Below are 17,862 nucleotides of genomic sequence, written 5' to 3'. Positions count from 1 at the left end.
GCCTTGCGGCTGTTGACTCGGCACATTAATAATAAAGAATTGAATTGAATTGAATTAAAATATTCATTTTTTACATTTAAAAACAAATTAAATTGAGAGGTATATATATGTGTATATATACTATATATGGTTTCTATTTAAAATATTACGGTTTTAGACTCCGAAGCTGGTTTCACGTATACTTACCACACATTCATAAGAAATAAAATTATACGCAAACTTACGTACATGGAGTTAAAATCTAATATTATATTTCTGATCTCAGTTTCAATCTTATATTATATTTAATAACAAAAATAATTTATTTCACTTTAAATCCTAAATATTCTACTTTTCCTGGGCGATTTCATTACATATGAAGAAGTGATCACTCGAAAGATAACGTGGTCACACGTGTTTGTGGAAAGCGACTGGAAGATTACCTAAATCTTTGACCTACATTTCTCAATACAAAATAAACACAAACTAGAAATGGGGGGAGGGGGGTTCTGAACAGGATCCCTTCGTTGCGTATTTACATCCCTCAGCAAACATCACACAATGCGGGCTGTCACACATATCTCCAGGTCCGAACTGACATCCAGTCTGTCCCTGATATATCAGGAATTATGCAACATCATGTAGGCTTAATAGCCAGCATAAATTAGGCTTATATACATAAATATGGCCACGTCGTCCTAATTATCATACTAAACAAGTGAAATCCGTCAACCAATTCCTTCCTATGTATGGTGCGGTGTATTGTTTGAAAGGTCTCAAAATGTGGAAAGTTCAAAGATTTGTCCACATTCATTTCTTTTACAATGTTAACAAGAGAAATCCATTTTAGAGTTTAGCAGCTATATAAGTTGACGAAGTCAGTCAGTCAGTAAGTCTTGGTGTCGAGCCCCATCTGGGGCTCATGACCAGATATTTATTACCTTTAACAGTTACGGTCTTGTTTTTGTGGGGCGCCCTCTCTGACGAGACGACGGGTTGCCTTTTGTACGTGCTGTAGGCCAATGCCAGTGCAGTCTGAGTCCCTTGGAACTCGAGACCATATTTTTATAGAAATGAATCTTACTTACCGTTATATAGCCTCAGGGTGGACTCCACAGAAAACACCGTCTTATATTGTCCCGTATTGTTTCTGATGTGTTTACTAATCCGTTGCCTAAAAATAGACGTCCTATATTTGCTCGTGTTGGCCCCCGCGGGAATGTGTTTACCTAGTCGTTGCCTAACAATGGATCTATACGTCACAGTATGATGTGTACCATTAGACACAATCATTAGATAATTATATTCCCATATTTCTCATTCGAATCTACACGCCCTGTGCAGTTCCATATCCGAACTGATCGTTCATAATCGTCCTCCCATTCCATGCTGTAAATACACACAAAAATAATATCTGTTGTCGTCACAACTGTGGTAACTCTATTGGGTGTGAGCAGATTTCACTTAGTCATTTGTCTCTGTCAATTACCCATAAAATTAGCCCATAACTGCAAACTTGATGCTGAAGATTTATGTGTTTACATATTGCCAATTCATTTTTCTTTCTCTCTCTCTTTGATGAGTACAGTGTTAAGGGAAAGTGATTTTTAGAATGCACCCACTGACACACTCTTAGGAACACAAGCTGCTCACGATCATGCAAAAACGACACAAGGAATTTACAGCAGTATCATGAAGAATGGCCGGTCACGGTAGCCGAGCGGTCTAAGGCATGTACTGTCTTCGCTCGCTCGGAAGCCGGGATCGTGGTTTCGAATCCCACTCAGGGCATGGATGTTTGTGTGCATTTTTCTGTGTTTGTATACAGGTAGAGGCCTTGCGACGAGCTGATCACTCGCCCAAGGAGTCCTACCGTATGTGTAAGATCTAGAAAAACCAAAGTGAACGCAGTTCATGGAGGTAGGCCTAGGCCCACTGGGGCTGAAGTGCCAAGGAAAAAAAATCATGAAGAATGTGTCTCGCCAATCCGTGGTTTTACTCGTAAATAATAATCTGTACATATAAGACTCTTGTTATTCTGCCATTATGTATGTTTGCAAGTAGTTATGAGTATGAGCAGAATATTGCTGCAATATACGGCATGGTAACTACGCTGAGTCCGTATAGCCGAAAGAAGTTCAGCACGGCTCGGCACGGTGACGGCAGAAAGCTAAATACAACCACTCTCCTCATACCTTAGGCTATAGAAAGACCCTTTACAGTCATACAAATATTAGCAAACTGTTTTGTCGGCTGCAGGTACATTTTCCGGAGGCATCAGTCCTGTACTTTACAGATTTGCCATAGCTGTGAGTGGATATAAGTATATTTTAAAGACTTCTTAAGAATTTGGTGACCCCGGTGAAGAGAAGGATTTTCTAGTTTGTAACGCCATGTAGTTCAGAATAACTTTTTTTTTTAATTCGCTTAGTAAGGGGTGGATTCCAACTGGGTCCACTCTGCACGGCGGCCACTGATTGATCTATTGTACCTGTCCCGGGTGATTATGAAGATGGAGAATTTGGTGGAATGAAGATTGGCAAGGGAAACCGAAGTACTCGGAGAAAATCCGCCCCAGCGCCACTTTGTCCACCACAAATCCCACTTGACCAGACCCGGAATCGAACCCGGGCCGCCGCGGTGGGAAGCCAGCGACTAACTGCTTGAGCTATGGCGCGGCCATTAGTTCGGTATAAGTCAATTGATGTGTGGGGGGGGGGAAGTAACGCATTCATCGTACATTACACATCGTACACATTAGTATCTTCGTGGTTTTCCTCAGTTCCTCTGTGCTTGTTCTAGGGCGTGGCGTCTAAAAGCCGGGTTATATGATGTCCTTTGCTACGCAACGGCTACAATAAAAACGCATATTTCAGTGGCAGCGAATACATAGGCAGACTGCTAGCTGGGAAATTTCCTAAGCAACAAAGACAGAATTGTTGAGTGCCCGCAGGAACAGATACGCTAGCCAACGCTGCGTCGAAGACAGAGAGACCCTTGGACAAGGAATTCTCTCGGCAGTACGCGGTTACTTTAAGAGGGTAGATCAGAGATGATGGCACAGTCAGGTCGCTTCGCCAGGAAGAAGTTATGTCAGAGTGACTGCAATTGAGATTGCAAACGAGTTGCCCAATAAAACAGCTTTGTCTAAAGCCGCAACCCAGTAATTATTTGGCACGGAACCCAGGACACGTTACAATATAAGGAACAATCCCTTTCAACCTCATGTTTCCTAATTAATCATTTATGAGCACCCTTTCCTTCAGAGATAAAAAATCTGTGCAGTTACGAAAACGTTTTTGAATAGACTAAGGAACATAGATACATGCACAAGTGCATATAGAGTGATGGGCATTAAAATTAATAGGCTTATAACTGCATGAATGCTGCATAGGAAATGAGCTGTCAGTCGTAAACTTGATGTCAGATTTCATTTCTGGTTTGAAGAACTTCACAATAGGAGTCGTGACACCTCGGTGTGATTCATATCACTAGCACGGATTACGCTGCGTCTGTCAGGTCTGGTTTTGCCCTCCTTGATCCATATAGCCCAATTTATCATGGTGAGAGATAGCATGCTGCGATATCAAGACCCTTACAAACCTGGAAATAGTAGCCTTTTTATTAACGAGGCTCCCCTTGTACTGCACCCCGCATGGCAATTCTTTTCAGCAAAACTTTCACAGGAATTCTGGGTTAAAATACCTACTTTACAGTCCCATCCGGAATTCAGTTTTTGACAGGCAGGTGGGTGGAGAATATTTGGACCGAAGAAAGATGAAGTGACGAAAAGTTGGAGAAAACTGCCCAATAAGGGACTTCATAACTCATGCTCTTCGCCAAGTATAATTAGAATGATCTAGCCAAGGAGGATTAGATGGGCAGGGCATGTAGGACGCATGGGACAGAAGGGGACTGCATATAGAATTTATGTGGGAAAGCTACCACTAAGAAGACCTTGACGTAGGTCGGAGAATAATATTAAAATGGATTTTAGAGAGATAGGATGGTGTGGTAAAGGACTAGATTGATCTACCTAAGGATAGGGACAAGTTCGGGGCTATTTTGAACGCGGTAATGAATCTTAAGTTTCCGTAAAATGTTGGGAAATTAACTGAGTATTTGAGCGACTGGTGGCTTCATAGAAATGATTAAGTTTCATGGAGTCAGTTCTAGTCAAAATGAATGTTTGAGTATATTATCACATCTGCAGTGTCCTTAACATCATCATCATCATCATCATCACTGGCACGACAGCCCTTTGTGAGCCCTGGTCTTCCTCAGGATTGCTCGCTATTCTTCTCAATTCGATGCTACATTCCTCCAGTTCTTTACACTCAAAATTCTTATGTCCTGCTACACACATTCTTTCCATCTCAATCTTGGTCTTCCCACTTTCCTATTTCCTTCTGGTTTAGTATTAAGCATTTTCTTAATCGTTCTATTCTCGCTGGCACGTATTGTGTGTCCAGCCCATTGAAGCCTTTTCACCTTTATAAAGCCAATAATATCTGGTTCATTAAATAGTGTGTATAGCTCATGGTTATACCTCTTCCTCCATATTCCATTTTCTTCCACAGGTCCAAAGATATATCTCAGGAACCTCCTTTCAAATATACTTAGCAGTCTTGTATCCGATCTTGACAGTGGCCAGGTCTCAGAGGCATAAGATAGCACTGATCTTATAAGTACTTTATACATCATAGTTGCAGTATCCTTACTTATCACATTTTGTTGTTGGGACAAATGACTAAACAAGGTGAGATGTATCGAAAGGGTAATATACAGTGTTGTGACTGATGAATGCCAGAGAAAGAGGTCACTTGGAAGATATGAGCATAGAGAAAAGAGAAGATGGATATTGATGTTCTAGCAGAAACAAAGATAGTAACGGACAACCAGATAAGCTAATATTTCTCTACGAAATAAGCGACGTAGGACACGGCGGTGACTATAAGATTGCTGTCTTCTGGGATGAATGAATGAATGAATGTACGTGTATAAGGGTTGAGCTTTCTCGGTCCTTGCACCGCGACCTACAGTGATCTAGTGTGCTATGATGCCCTGTGTTTTGGTAGGTCGTTGTAAGTTTCGCCCCCTCAAACCCCCAGAAATTTGCTGCTTCTATAACAATTTTCCTTGCTGTGTTTTCCTGACTTCTCTTCACTTCTCATTGGCTCAACCAGAGCCAGTACTTCCTCCAATCAATCTGTTCTTCAAAGATGATCCATTTAAGGGCCATATTTTTCACCTTTTTTCTTTGCTGCTATTGGTTCGCTCAGAGCTCCAGATCCCGTATTCCTTCTCCCCGTTTCCTTATTAAATATTTCCATGTTAAGCTTATTAATATATCCTGAAGAAGGAGGCAGTAGTTTTCGTTGAAACGTTTATAGAAAATTACCGGACTACGTGACGTCGCATACCAGAAGATATAAACTTCTGTGTCCTGAAAGATGGGCGTTTTTGGTTGTTGTAAAAACTCTTTAAGAATTCAGGGACAAGTTTTTGGGCGTGGTATGAGGCAAGGATAAGAGCGGTTGTTGCATGTAAATGTAGGAGCGAGTACACAGGCGAGTCTGAAGCGACATTACCAACGATCATTCAAGCGATAGGACGGACACTCCTGTTCCTGTCTGTCTGGGTCGAGCTCATTCCGAGAACATAGACTCTCCAGTCACCACAATCACCACAGTCACCCCCAGTCGGGCTGACACTTGTACGCCTCATATTTGGAGTCCGGTGTCCGGTATTCCTATTGCTCCTTGCAGTGAAATTCGTAATACGAAATATCGTGACGACCTATCATCGCACATTCCATCTACATGATCTTGATTCTTTACTTGTACGTAGCAATCTCTGTCATATATACGTAATGGGGGGCAGATTTCGTGCGGCTCATGGCGGATCAGAAGGGAACAGCTGGTTTTGGTTTGAATCTCTGGGTTTCAAAATAACGAATTTCTAAATCAATCGATTATCAACTGCTAAAGGGTCACGGTAGCCGAGCGGTCTAAGGCGTGCACTGTCTTCGCTCGCTCGGAAGCCGGGATCGTGGGTTCGAATTCCACTCAGGGCATGGATGTTTAGTCTGTGTGCGTCCTTCTGTGTTTGTGTACAGGTAGAGGCCTTGCGACGAGCTGATCACCCGCCCAAGGAGTCCTACCGTATGTCTAAGATCTAGAAAAACCGAAGTGAACGGAGAAGTTCATGGAGGTAGGCCTAGGCCCACTGAAGCTGTAGTGTCAAGGGGGGGGGTGGGGTGAAGGGAAATTTACACAACTGAATTATTTAATCACATAGTAAACATAAAGTTGTTCCCGTGCTTAACTAATTAAGCACTACGCCATGAAAACCTATGGTTGAGTGAACGTATAGAGCTATGTATTCTTTACCTCGTCACTAGTTTGAGGTGAAAGAGCCCCCTGATCACATTAGATAGGAGGCTGGGTGAGTCCCAGGACCAGTCTGGACGACTTAGGGATGAAAAAAAAGGGCGTCCCCACCGAGAATCGAACTGCGAACTCTCTGCTGTTAGCTCTTTCTAAGGTACCGAATAGAGTAGATGTCTCTCCCCTTTCACCTGAGGACGGAAAGAGATCCAGTTTTCGAAACGTTGTTTTTTCTAGTTTTTAGAATACTGGGCGATGAGAAAAGTCCAAAAACTCAATAATTCTGAGCAATCTTGTAAAATGAATTTGGACTTGGTAGCCTTCAGTTTCTTTGATGAATAACATATAATCTTGTTAATTTATATGTTGAATTTAGAATTTTATTAAGTGCCTGCCTAAACTTTCGTGTAATTGTCGCAACCTTACGATGGTCGAAATAGACCCAGACTTGTGGAATTGACCTCTTTAGTAGATGAACTTTATATGATGGTTACACAGAATGAACTCGTTTATTTTTATGCTTCCCAAAATATTTTAGGTTAACCAGTACATCCCCTTTCTGACTCTCTCTAAATATGGGTCCACTACCAATGCAACCGGGGAAAGTTTACACAGCACTCCTCAATAACCTTTAGCAAGAATGTTGGCATTGCCTTTTTGAAGAACACAAACGTATTTCAGACACGGATCTAATATTAACGCAGTGTTCTAGTTCAGTAGTTTCAGTTTAATTGGTCTCACGGAAATTTCAAATTTAGAACGCTTATAGGCACTTCATTACAGAGACCGTGACATTACCATAAACATAATACAACTTTTTCCTTCTTATGTCAATGGATACCTTGAAAATCGCCCTCAGAAAAACACAACACAACACTAATGGATTGTTTCAACACGAGAAATCCATTAATGGTGATCTGGAAAAAGAAAGTTCGCAAATTCTTGCAGCATGTAGTTTTCTTGCAAGTTCAATTTTTCTTGCATCTGCACTTTAATCAGGCTAAAGGCTCGTCAGTGAAGAAGATCATGGCATGTTACATCGAGTTCTGTGAAACATTTTGCTCCTAGACCGCGAGCCGCCAGTCAGTGCCCCTTGAGCTAAAACAAATTTTGTTCTCCTGGGGAAAAGAAGGAGTCATCTGAGAATCAAAGTAAGTTACGAATCTTAAATTCAGTCAACCTGATACTCACAGACATACAATGAAATTTACGTTTCACCACAAAAATGGCTCATTATCGGGAGGGAATATATTGTAGCATGTAGACCCGTTGCTAGGCAACATCCACCAATGGACTGAGAAGCGGTGTTCTCTATGCGGTCCGCGCGACAGCTGCGTGACGCAACAATAGAAGAGCTGTTGGGAGAGATGTTCTCTTTGCGGTCCGTACCGAGGTGTTATAAGTAGGGCAAGTCTAGAATTTACTTAGTTGAAAACAAAAAGTCGTTATATAATCCAAGAAAAATTCATTTGCTTCAGAAATATAAATGGCAGAACGAGAGAATTTGCTCAAACGGCAACATTTCTGACTTGTCTTCGGGAGATTCTTCTTTCGAATACCGAGAGAGACACCTACGAGCCTGACTGCAGATTTTCTTAATTCTAAGTAAAGGCCAGCGTGGCAATAGCCGGTATAGCGACTGGACGCTGGACGACCGAGGGGTCGGATTTCGAGTCCCGGTAGGGTCAAGAATTTTCTCTTCTCCGACGTCTAGACCGTCTCTGAGGTCCACCCAACCTCCTATCCAATGGGTACCGGGGGCTCTTTCCCCGGGGTTAAAGAAGCAGGGGAGTGAAGCTGATCACTCACCTCCACTTAGTGCTGAGATTAAGAAAATGTGGATCTGTACATCCACTCCCCCATACACCTCCATGGTGTAGTGTTTAATTAGTTAAGCACAGGGACAACTTTACCTTTTAAAGGCTAGCATATTAAGTTAAATTAGGCCGTGACTGCTTCATTGTAAATCTTTTCCAACTGTTTATTCTCTAATCACTGTGTTATTCAACGGTACATATCCCACTATAGTCTCAACTACTGACAGAATCGTTAAGCAAACAACAAACAAATTAGCCCTCAGTCAGGATGCGGAGCTGTCCAGGATTTTCGAACTAGGGAGACGTTGAATTACGGGCCAGACGGCTCGTGGCCGTGCACTTCGCACTGGGACCTTGCCGCAGGATACGGGTCATCTCTGTATAAAAGAGCGACAGACAGTTGGCGGGAAAGTGAGAGTCCGGCTCNGTTGTCCTTTGTTTACGTATGAGCCATCTCAACGCTTTCCACTGCTGATTGAGACAACTGCTGACCTGTTGGTCCTCAAAGTCTAGCGATCCACGAAGTTCCAACATACTGTCCCAGGACCCTGAGAAATATAAATTAAATCTACGAGCCACTTTAACAAATCTACTCAAGTCATGGATGTTTGTGTTAATTTGTGTTTGTGTATGTAGCGGCCTTGCGACTGGCTGACCACCCGTTCAAGGAGTCCTAAAAACTGTCTTTGGAATTGATCCAAAATTTGTGTATATACTGAATTCTACTGCAAATGACCGAAACATTTGAGATTCGAGGTATCAAAGGTGATGAAGAAGCACAAAAAGTCCCTAACTTACACCATACATTCGTTCTGAAAGTGTCTGTGTAAGCTGAAGGCCTTACAAATCCATCAGACCTTAAATACGATATAATTTTGGCATGTACGACCGTTTAGATGGATAGTTAGAAAATCATGTACAATAAACTTAATCACAACACACGATATTATTAAGTATTATAATATTAAAACTTGTGTATCAGGTACTAATAACCGTGTAAGTCGAAGTACCTAATTTTATGTGTTCGCATGTTCATGCATTCGTGTAACTCGAACCCGTATAAGATGGAATTTAATGTACTTATACCATGATGATGGAGATAGTATGTTCCACCGAAAGTATGACATCAACCTCGGGTGTCATGAAGAGTTCTAAACAGTATCTACAAGTCCTGTTCTAAAATTTAAATTACGAAAATAATAAATTTCATATAACTGTACTAATTACAATTAATTGTAATTGTGCTATACAAAATCTTTTCTGCTCCTTCGACAGTGCTGCCCGGACCTCAACATAAGGTATACTACAGGGCGTTCAATGATCGATGAAAACTCGCAGCAGCGTGGATCGGACATAACATTTCTCACAGATTGCTGCTGTAACTGCCAATAAAACTGCCCAGAAAGTGTGCACTAGTTTGAAAGATCTGACCTAAGTCGTATTTAGAAGTGATCATGAATGAGCACAGATGCTGCCCATTGGTCGGAGGCTACTGTCTTCTGGGATGTGACGCCGTGTCATCTGATACATATTTAACAACGTTCAGGAGGAACATGTTCCTCAGTCTTCAGAGCGAAATGCCAGTAAATATCTACAACAGTATACAGCACTACAACTGATAAGACTGTAATAGTCACAGTCGCTGCACTAAGAATAACGACTTTTACCTGTGATTTCAGACTTTTGGACAGAACAATTTAGCACAACATTAACGCGCCTGCTTTGTATTTTCGTGTGTGTCTGTTCGAACACTAACCTGGAGCCGGTTGTCTTCGCCGTAAAGTTTTGTATTCTTCCAGTTTAATTTCTGAAAATTTGAATAGTCTTCAGAGCAACAAATCCTTGCAAAGAACAAGAAGAACAAGAAGTAAATTTATTTTTGAACTTCCGAAGTTGTGATCCTGGATACGATAACTGATACAGGCTGCCGGAAATATGGAACACTTTCTTACATTTCTCCTCCCAAAGACTCGAAGTGGAGCAGTGATATTCCAGAAGAAATTATGCTAAACTACAGATAATTAGCAGCTTTCTTCTGCCGAATATTGTGTAACTTGTTACTTAATACCCACGCAAGTAGCCAATTAGTTACGACATGTCGACACTCTTTCATGCGTAAAAAGACACACCTACATATTTCTTCGTAAACGACTCATGGTTCTCTCTATAACAGGAGCAGGAAAACATTCAAAATGTGGGCCACGCGTAGGGGTTTAAGAAAATACCCAACTGAAGGTAAAAGGTAAAGTTGTCCTTGCGGTTAACTAATTAAGCACTATACCATAAAGGCGTATGGGGGAGTGGATGTATAGATCCTCTTGACCTCGGCACTAGCTGGAGGTGAGTGGTCAGCTTCAGGCCCCAGCCTCATTACCTCCGGTACCCATTGGATAGGAGGCTGGGTGGGCCCCAGAGCCGATTTGGACGATACGGAGAAGAGAAAATTTTGACCCTACAGGGACTCGAATTCCGACCCCTCCGTCGTCCAGCCCTTAGCGAGTCGCTATACCGACTGCGCTAACACCTAGCATGCTAGGTGCTACATGGCGACATCTGGCCAAACGCTTTACCGCCATGCTAACCTTTGGTTAAAGTTAAGCGGTGTTGATATCTGTAGGGGTATTCTATTGACCCGGAATTTCTCAACATTTTCCAAGTATCATTGAGGCACTATGCTACAAGCCGGAAGGTTGCGGGTAAGAGTGACGATGAGGTGGATTTTTTCAATTGACCTAATCCTTCCAGCCGCACTATGGCCCTGAGGTCGACTCAACCTCTAACAGAAATGAGTACCAGGAATCTTCCTGGGGGGTAAAGGGAGGCTGGCTGTCGCATAAGGCTGACAACCTTACCGCCATCTGTTAGCAGATTGTCTAAAGAAAATGTGGGAGCCTCGCGGTCTCACAACTCTATGGGCCTTCATGGCCTGTTACAGTAATAATTTAAAAGCTTCCCAAGCAGCAGCACAGCAAAATATATCTGCAATCCTACTTGTCACGACCCACCGAGCCATGCATTCAACTTATTTTGAAATGTGGCAGAGCATGTAGCACGAATGGGGCAGAAGAGGAATGCATATAGGATAGTGTTGGGAAAGCCAGAAGGAAGTAGACCACTGGGAAGTCCAAGACGTAGGTAGATGAACAATATTGAAATGAATCTCAGATAGGATGGGATGGTATGGATTGATCTGATTCATGCTAGGGTCCAGTGGATGGCTCTTGTGAACACAGTAATGAACCTTCGGGTTCCATAAAATGCTGGGAAGTTCTTGAGTAGCTACAGAATTTGCGGCTTCTCAAGAAGGGCTCAGCTCCGTGAGTGAGTGAGTGATGTACGTGGTGTGCATGTATGCAAATGCCTAAAGTGTGTTCATATTCTTTTTTCACACTTTCTTAAGATTTTAGTGTTACGACTGAGCAGCAGCTCAGGCGCTTAGGAGCCGGGTTCTCACACAGGCGGCCCTGGTTCAGTCTCAGGTCAGTGGTACTGATCCAGGTTTTCTCCCTGTCAATTGTCATTCAAGCATATGTCGCATTTCTCTCATCTCTCAGCCCGGGCTGATCCTGCATGAGGCCTGAGTACCGAGTCTCACCCCTCAATAAGAACAGCCTAAATGTGCCTTGGAGACTTCTACACGTTTAACCTCTTACAGTGCTGTAACGAGAATCCCGGCACAACTATACTCACAACGTGGCACACCGGCGTGCCCTGCAGCACATCGGTTCAGAAGCCATAATTTAATCCACCTTTCAAATTTTGAAAAGGATGTTTCATTAGGATATAAGTCGGCATGTTGCATTGTTTTCATTCCGGCTACTATTAAATCACGTTTGCCCCTATTTTAAAATTTACACACCCCTGCTTCGAGGTAGAGTGTGGTCTTAATCACCTAGTTTCGATTCCGGGACACCCACAGCAACCAACACATGCATGTGTGAGCTGTATTGTGTTAAAGATGCACTTTCAAATCTGTCACGTCAATACGATACACGCGCTGAAATGAGGTGAAAGGAACTGGCCAGAGAAAAGTGGCTTCAGGGGGGGAAATTAATAAAATGAAGACAAAAGCATTGCACTGTGGAGCCCCTACAGGGATGGGCAAGAGATATGAATCTATTCGAAGAACAGATATGTCCGTCTAGTGCATTCCACACCCACAGCAAGAATTGGAACAGTCCTGTTCTTCGCTCCACTTTGCTGATATTGGGTTCGAGGCTCGAATTGGGTAGTCAGTCATTCAGTTCAGGCGAATGAAAGATCCATTTTTTTTTTGCCTGCAATATTTTCTGACCGGTGAGCTACGTCACTGCGTATGGAAGTGATTAACAAATAATTCCTGGTAGCGAGTCCTTGACGAAGGAATAGTCGCGAAATTCCCAGACATTTATGAAACTCTAAGGCTCCTATCATCTTCACTAGACATTCCGCCACTTATCCTTACCCTGAGCCATAAATCTATGGATCCAGTTCATATCCCAGTTCACATCCTCATAAGCTATTCCTTAACACTGGCAGTGCCATAGTTCAGGCGGTTAAACCCCAACTTCTCACAGCGGCGACCCGAGTTAGTTCCCACGTCGTCATATCTGATTTGTGGTGGACAAAGTGGTACTGGAGTAGATTTTCTCCGCGTTCTTTGGATTCCCCTGCCAATTCTCATTCCACCGACTGCTCCACATTCGTCATAATCTGTCATCCAGGGCGGGTACAATAGACCAGTTAGTGGCCGACGTACCAAGTGGACTCCACCCCACACCACGAAACTATTCCCTAACATTCATTTTAAAAATGTTTTTTATACATGCCTGCGTCTTCCGACTAAAGTTTTGTATAAATATCTCATATGTATTGCGTACTACGTGTCTTACGCTTCCTCGCTCTAATAATGCTTGGTGAGGGGTAGAACTTTCAACTTCATCATGCAGTTTCCTCACTCTTGTCACTCCCTTCATCTCAGGACCTTTACAGATGCCCTGATTATGTTCTTCTCTAAGGCAAGAGACTAAGTTCCACACCAATACACAACAATAGGTAAAATATGTTCATGTAGGACAATATTGAAGAGACAGAGAGTAACCAAAAAAGCTGGTGTAGCTGTACTACTCTAGACTTGTACTCCAAAGGTATTCTGTTCAAATCTCGGACATTTTCGGCCACTTCGACCAAATTCCAGGGTAGGTACCTTGACTAACATTTCCTTCCAAATCCTATCCAGGTCATAGTCCACAAGTCGTTGTAATATTCGAAGCTATACAGTCTGACATTCTGAGAGTATTGTAAAGCAACCCACAATAAGACATTCATATGAACACGACTCTGTCTTCCGCAATCCTGAACTTCACTATATAGTTGCAAGTGAGTCACTGTATACTGCAGAAGTATCTGGCACCGTGCCACAAGGGCGTGTAACATAAGTGACTGGCACCTCCATGTTCCGGATGCCTGTAATGCCAGAATTCCACTGCTCAGTGTAGAAGATGCTGGAACGCATACAGCTATCGTGTACCAAACACTCCTGCTTTTTTATTTCTTTGGGAAGAACTCTGGTATCGACTTTATCCAAGATTCCGCTTGTCGTGACTAGGGACTTTTAGCGGTTTTCCTCACGAAAATGTAGAGGCAATACCCATAAATAGTCCACGATACGTTCCTTCCTCAGTCTTTCGAATTAATCATTTATAAACATCCTCTTATTTAAGGTTGAGACTCTGTCTTCCTAACACAAAAATCTCTATACAAGTTATTCTTAATGATTAAAACCGTTTAAATTAGAGAGAGATGTAGGACCATATGCTGTAGGGCTAACGGCAGGAAATAAGTTCACTGCAATTCACTTGTTTGTTCATCTTTCCCCGAGCATTTCACCTGAAACTTCAGCGTCTACATAGTTTCGAAAATCCACTGCAATCCCATACTCCCATTCGATGTTACATAAATGCCGCTCTTGATGAAACGTCTTTAAATAAACTGAGGAACTAAATATAGGATACTGGGCCTCGAACATGTTCTAGAAGTGGTAAACAGAAAATTATCAAAGCCTCTACCGAAAACTAACTTCTCAGCCAGTTATTTAATTTACGTTTAAACCTCTACCACTGGATACTTCATTATGTACATAACACTATAGGTCTCTCTGTTCGAGGCAATTTAATTTTATTAATTTGACGGCAAAGTATTGAAGATAGTGTCAGAAATGAACTAAGTAGAGATGCAGGGATTTTCAAAACGAAAAGCTTCATGTTTCATACCCTTCACATAGCAGTCTGAGGAGGTTCGATGTCACATCAGATCATGTGGGATTTGTGGTGGACGAACTGGCACCGGGGCACGTTTCTTCGAGTATCCGTTTCTCCCTACAAATTCCCATTCGCCCAACTGCTCCATATCGAATTCATCATTCTAGCATCGAGGCTATGGAGTCTAAATACTAACAGCGTCGTTAAATAACCAACTAAACTGCTAAGTTTGCTGTTATTTCCGCAGTAGCGTCTTCCTTTTTCTTCTTTATATACCCCGCCACTTGCCAGCAACCTACTCGTCTTACTTTTCTCCCGAATTCTCCCATCTCTCCACTTTGCAAATATGTTCCCTTTCAGGGTTGATACTAGCTATTCTGCTCCTTGCATCTTCCTCTACGTGGGGCAAGCGTTGGTATCCGCCTGCTACTTGCTGCTTACTTGACTTACTTTTCGACCCTGAAGATGGAGGCAGTGTTTTCCTCCGAAATATTGGCGAACTTTAATAAGATTAGATTGGGGGCACGCGGTAGCGTAGTTGGTTGAAGCACTATACTACAAGCCTGAAGGTCGCGGGTTCGAGTCCCGATGAGGTGGATTTTTTTTTCAGTTTACACAACCCTTCCAGCTGCACTATGGCCCTGGGATCGACTAGCCTATAATAGGAATGAGTACCAGGAATATTCCTGGGGGCAGGGGGCGGCCGGCGCTTAAGGCTGTCAACCTTACCGCCATCTGTGAGCCGATTGTCTAGGAAAAATGTGGGAACCTCGATGTCTCACAACCCTATGGGCCTCCACGGGCTGTTACAGGGATAGCTTTACCTTTCTTTTTACCTTTTATATGGGGTGACAACCCAGAATACAGTAATTATAATTCTGAAACTACTGTGTTGATTTAACTTATTCAGCAAGGCAGTGTCTTAGGCCCACTACTGTATTTACTGTATACAGCAGACCTACCAGTAAATGCCAACACAACAATGGGCACATTTGCGGATGATACCGTGATCCTCTCAGCCTACACAGATTCAGCAATAGCTACCTTCACTTTGCAAAATCATCTAAATCAAATACAAGAGTGGACAAATACATAGAAAATAAAACTCAACGAAACCAAGTCAGTGCAAGTAAACTTCAGTCTAAGAAGAGAATAATGTCCTGCAGTTTTCTTTAATAACATACAAATACCTGGATCTCCCAGCACAAAATACTTAGGTATTCATCTAGACAACCTTCTAACCTGGACGGAACACATTACTAAAAAACGCAAACAGATTGATTTAAAAATCAAGGATGTGCATTGGTTAATTGGAAGACATTCCAAGCTCTCATTAGACAACAAAATCTTACTTTACAAAACAATAATAAAACCAATATGGGTATATGGAGTGGAAGTATGGGGATGTGCTAGCAAAACCAGTATTTCCATAATCCAAAGATGTCAGTCAAAGATACTACGTAGGATTACCAACGCCCCTAGGTATGTTTCCAATATAACACTTCATGAAGACTTAAAAGTGCCGCTAGTATAGGAAGTCATAAAAGGGAAAAGCACAAGATACCTCAACAAAATGGGACATGAGAACGTACTAATTCAACCGTTACTGAAACCATACAATGGACGAAGACTAAAAAGGAATTGGCCAGCCGACTTGAGAGAGGGTTAACGAGGACTTATCTATGGATAAGCCCTCTCCACGTCAAGAAGAATACTACAGAAAATTAGCTTATAGAATCAAACGTAATTCTGATTGCTAATATTATGTAAATAAAAAAAAACTTATTCAAGAATCTGACATTTCTTGGTTCGCCTCCCCGATGCACCGCGAGATATTGGGGGAGGGGGGTGACATTAGGAATAACTGAAGTTGGTACTTACAGCGTCTTTTGTGCTGATGATTCGTGGAGAAGGGCCGTATCATTACTACTCGTGGAGAGAGCCACCCATCCGACCCCACGCGACCACGTGCTATTGATACTAACGCACGTGCAATAGTACTCTACTCTTCCATATTGAAACTGCCGGCAACCCAAACCGCGGGAAATATTATATACGGAGCTGCATTTGACGGGTGGGGTGGTGGAAACACGGTGACTGTGTCCTCAATACAGGCGATTGGCTAGCTGCTGGAGAGTCCAAGAAGAGGACTTACTAATTACTTCAAAAACATATACCTTCAAACAAGATTGCACGGCCATATTTTATTTTCATCATATTTACTTTGTAATTGCATTAATGGACACGTCTGTCCTCTGTTCGAAAGTAAATTTCAAGGCAATAATGTTGTATTTTAGCGTCCTGTTGCAATGATTTTCATCCATAATATGTATGAAATGGCCGTCTTGTAGTGCACTCAATTTCACATGTCACTTCTTACTACATGTTTCGGCAACATAGTGCCATCTTCAGGTTCGTTATTTACGCTAAGCTGTTACATTGTTTGCCATCTTGTGTCTTTCATAAAATCATTTAAGAAGTACATTATTCGTCAACTATAATAAAATTTGTATATACTAAAACTTGTTAAGATCATTCATCTATATGTCTTAATTCACACTCGCGTATNAAATTTTATTATGGTTGACGAAAAATGTGCTTTCTGGATAGTTTTATGAAAGACACAAAATGGCAAACAATGTAATAGCTTAGCGTAAGTGACGAACCTGAAAATGGCACTATGTTGCCGAAACATATAGTAAGAAGTGAAATATGACCAGTCTGCTTTTACCGGTTCTCACGGTCTCTTCGCTTGCGGATCTCTTATATTTTTCCTTCTACCCTGAAGATGGAGGTGATACGTTCCTCCGAAACGTCGGTTAACACCACATATACAAGGTGCCAAATCCCAGAAGATTGCTTTCTTCATAGTCACCGCCGTGAAAGCCTCAAATCATACAAGAAAGGAAGACACCTACTCAGTTGGGCCCCTTAGAAAGAACTAATCTAAATTCTAAGGGGCCCAACTGAGTAGGTGATTTCCTTTCTCACGTGAAGACGGAAACAGATCCAATTTCCGAAAGGCCGTGTCCTCTATTACCTAGAATTCCGGATGATGGAAAAATTCCAAAAACCCAGTAATTTTGTGTGTCATTCACCATCGTCAGAACCCTTTAGAATATACCAGAATCTGCCCAGAGGTACGGAGAAAACTCATGAAAACTGTCATGACCACTGTATTTCGGACAGAATATGGAACCAGAGAATTTCTGAATAAAAGACAAACGTGTTAGCCACTCAAAAGTGACTTTTCGTAAAAACTGAAGGAAATTTATAATAATGTTGATTATGCTTTTATGGTTTAATGAACGACACTGCCAGTAGCTCGAATGACAGGTTGAGAAGTGAATCATGAATTGGAGAGGATTTGGAAGGAAGCCGTCGTGACGTAACATACTATCTCAGGGCCGGCGAAACGACGAAAAGACTCAGGATAGC

The 17,862-nt window shown here is 42.1% G+C and overlaps 1 protein-coding gene across 1 annotated transcript in view; it reads right to left on the bottom strand.

Moving 5' to 3' along the window:
- Positions 1-16,426, bottom strand: part of LOC111862115 (serine protease 30) — a 27,613-nt gene extending 11,187 nt beyond the window's left edge. The window contains exon 1 of the mRNA XM_023847256.2: positions 16,306-16,426. The gene's annotated coding sequence lies outside the window, so the exon portion shown is untranslated. The remainder of the gene's footprint in view (positions 1-16,305) is intronic.
- Positions 16,427-17,862: the final 1,436 nt, after the last annotated feature.

The sequence above is a fragment of the Cryptotermes secundus genome, unplaced genomic scaffold (assembly GCF_002891405.2).
Source record: "Cryptotermes secundus unplaced genomic scaffold, Csec_1.0 scaffold559, whole genome shotgun sequence".
Classification (NCBI taxonomy): Eukaryota; Metazoa; Arthropoda; class Insecta; order Blattodea; family Kalotermitidae; genus Cryptotermes; species Cryptotermes secundus.
Note: the sequence above shows the minus strand (reverse complement) of the source record. Positions and strands in the feature narration are given on the sequence as shown.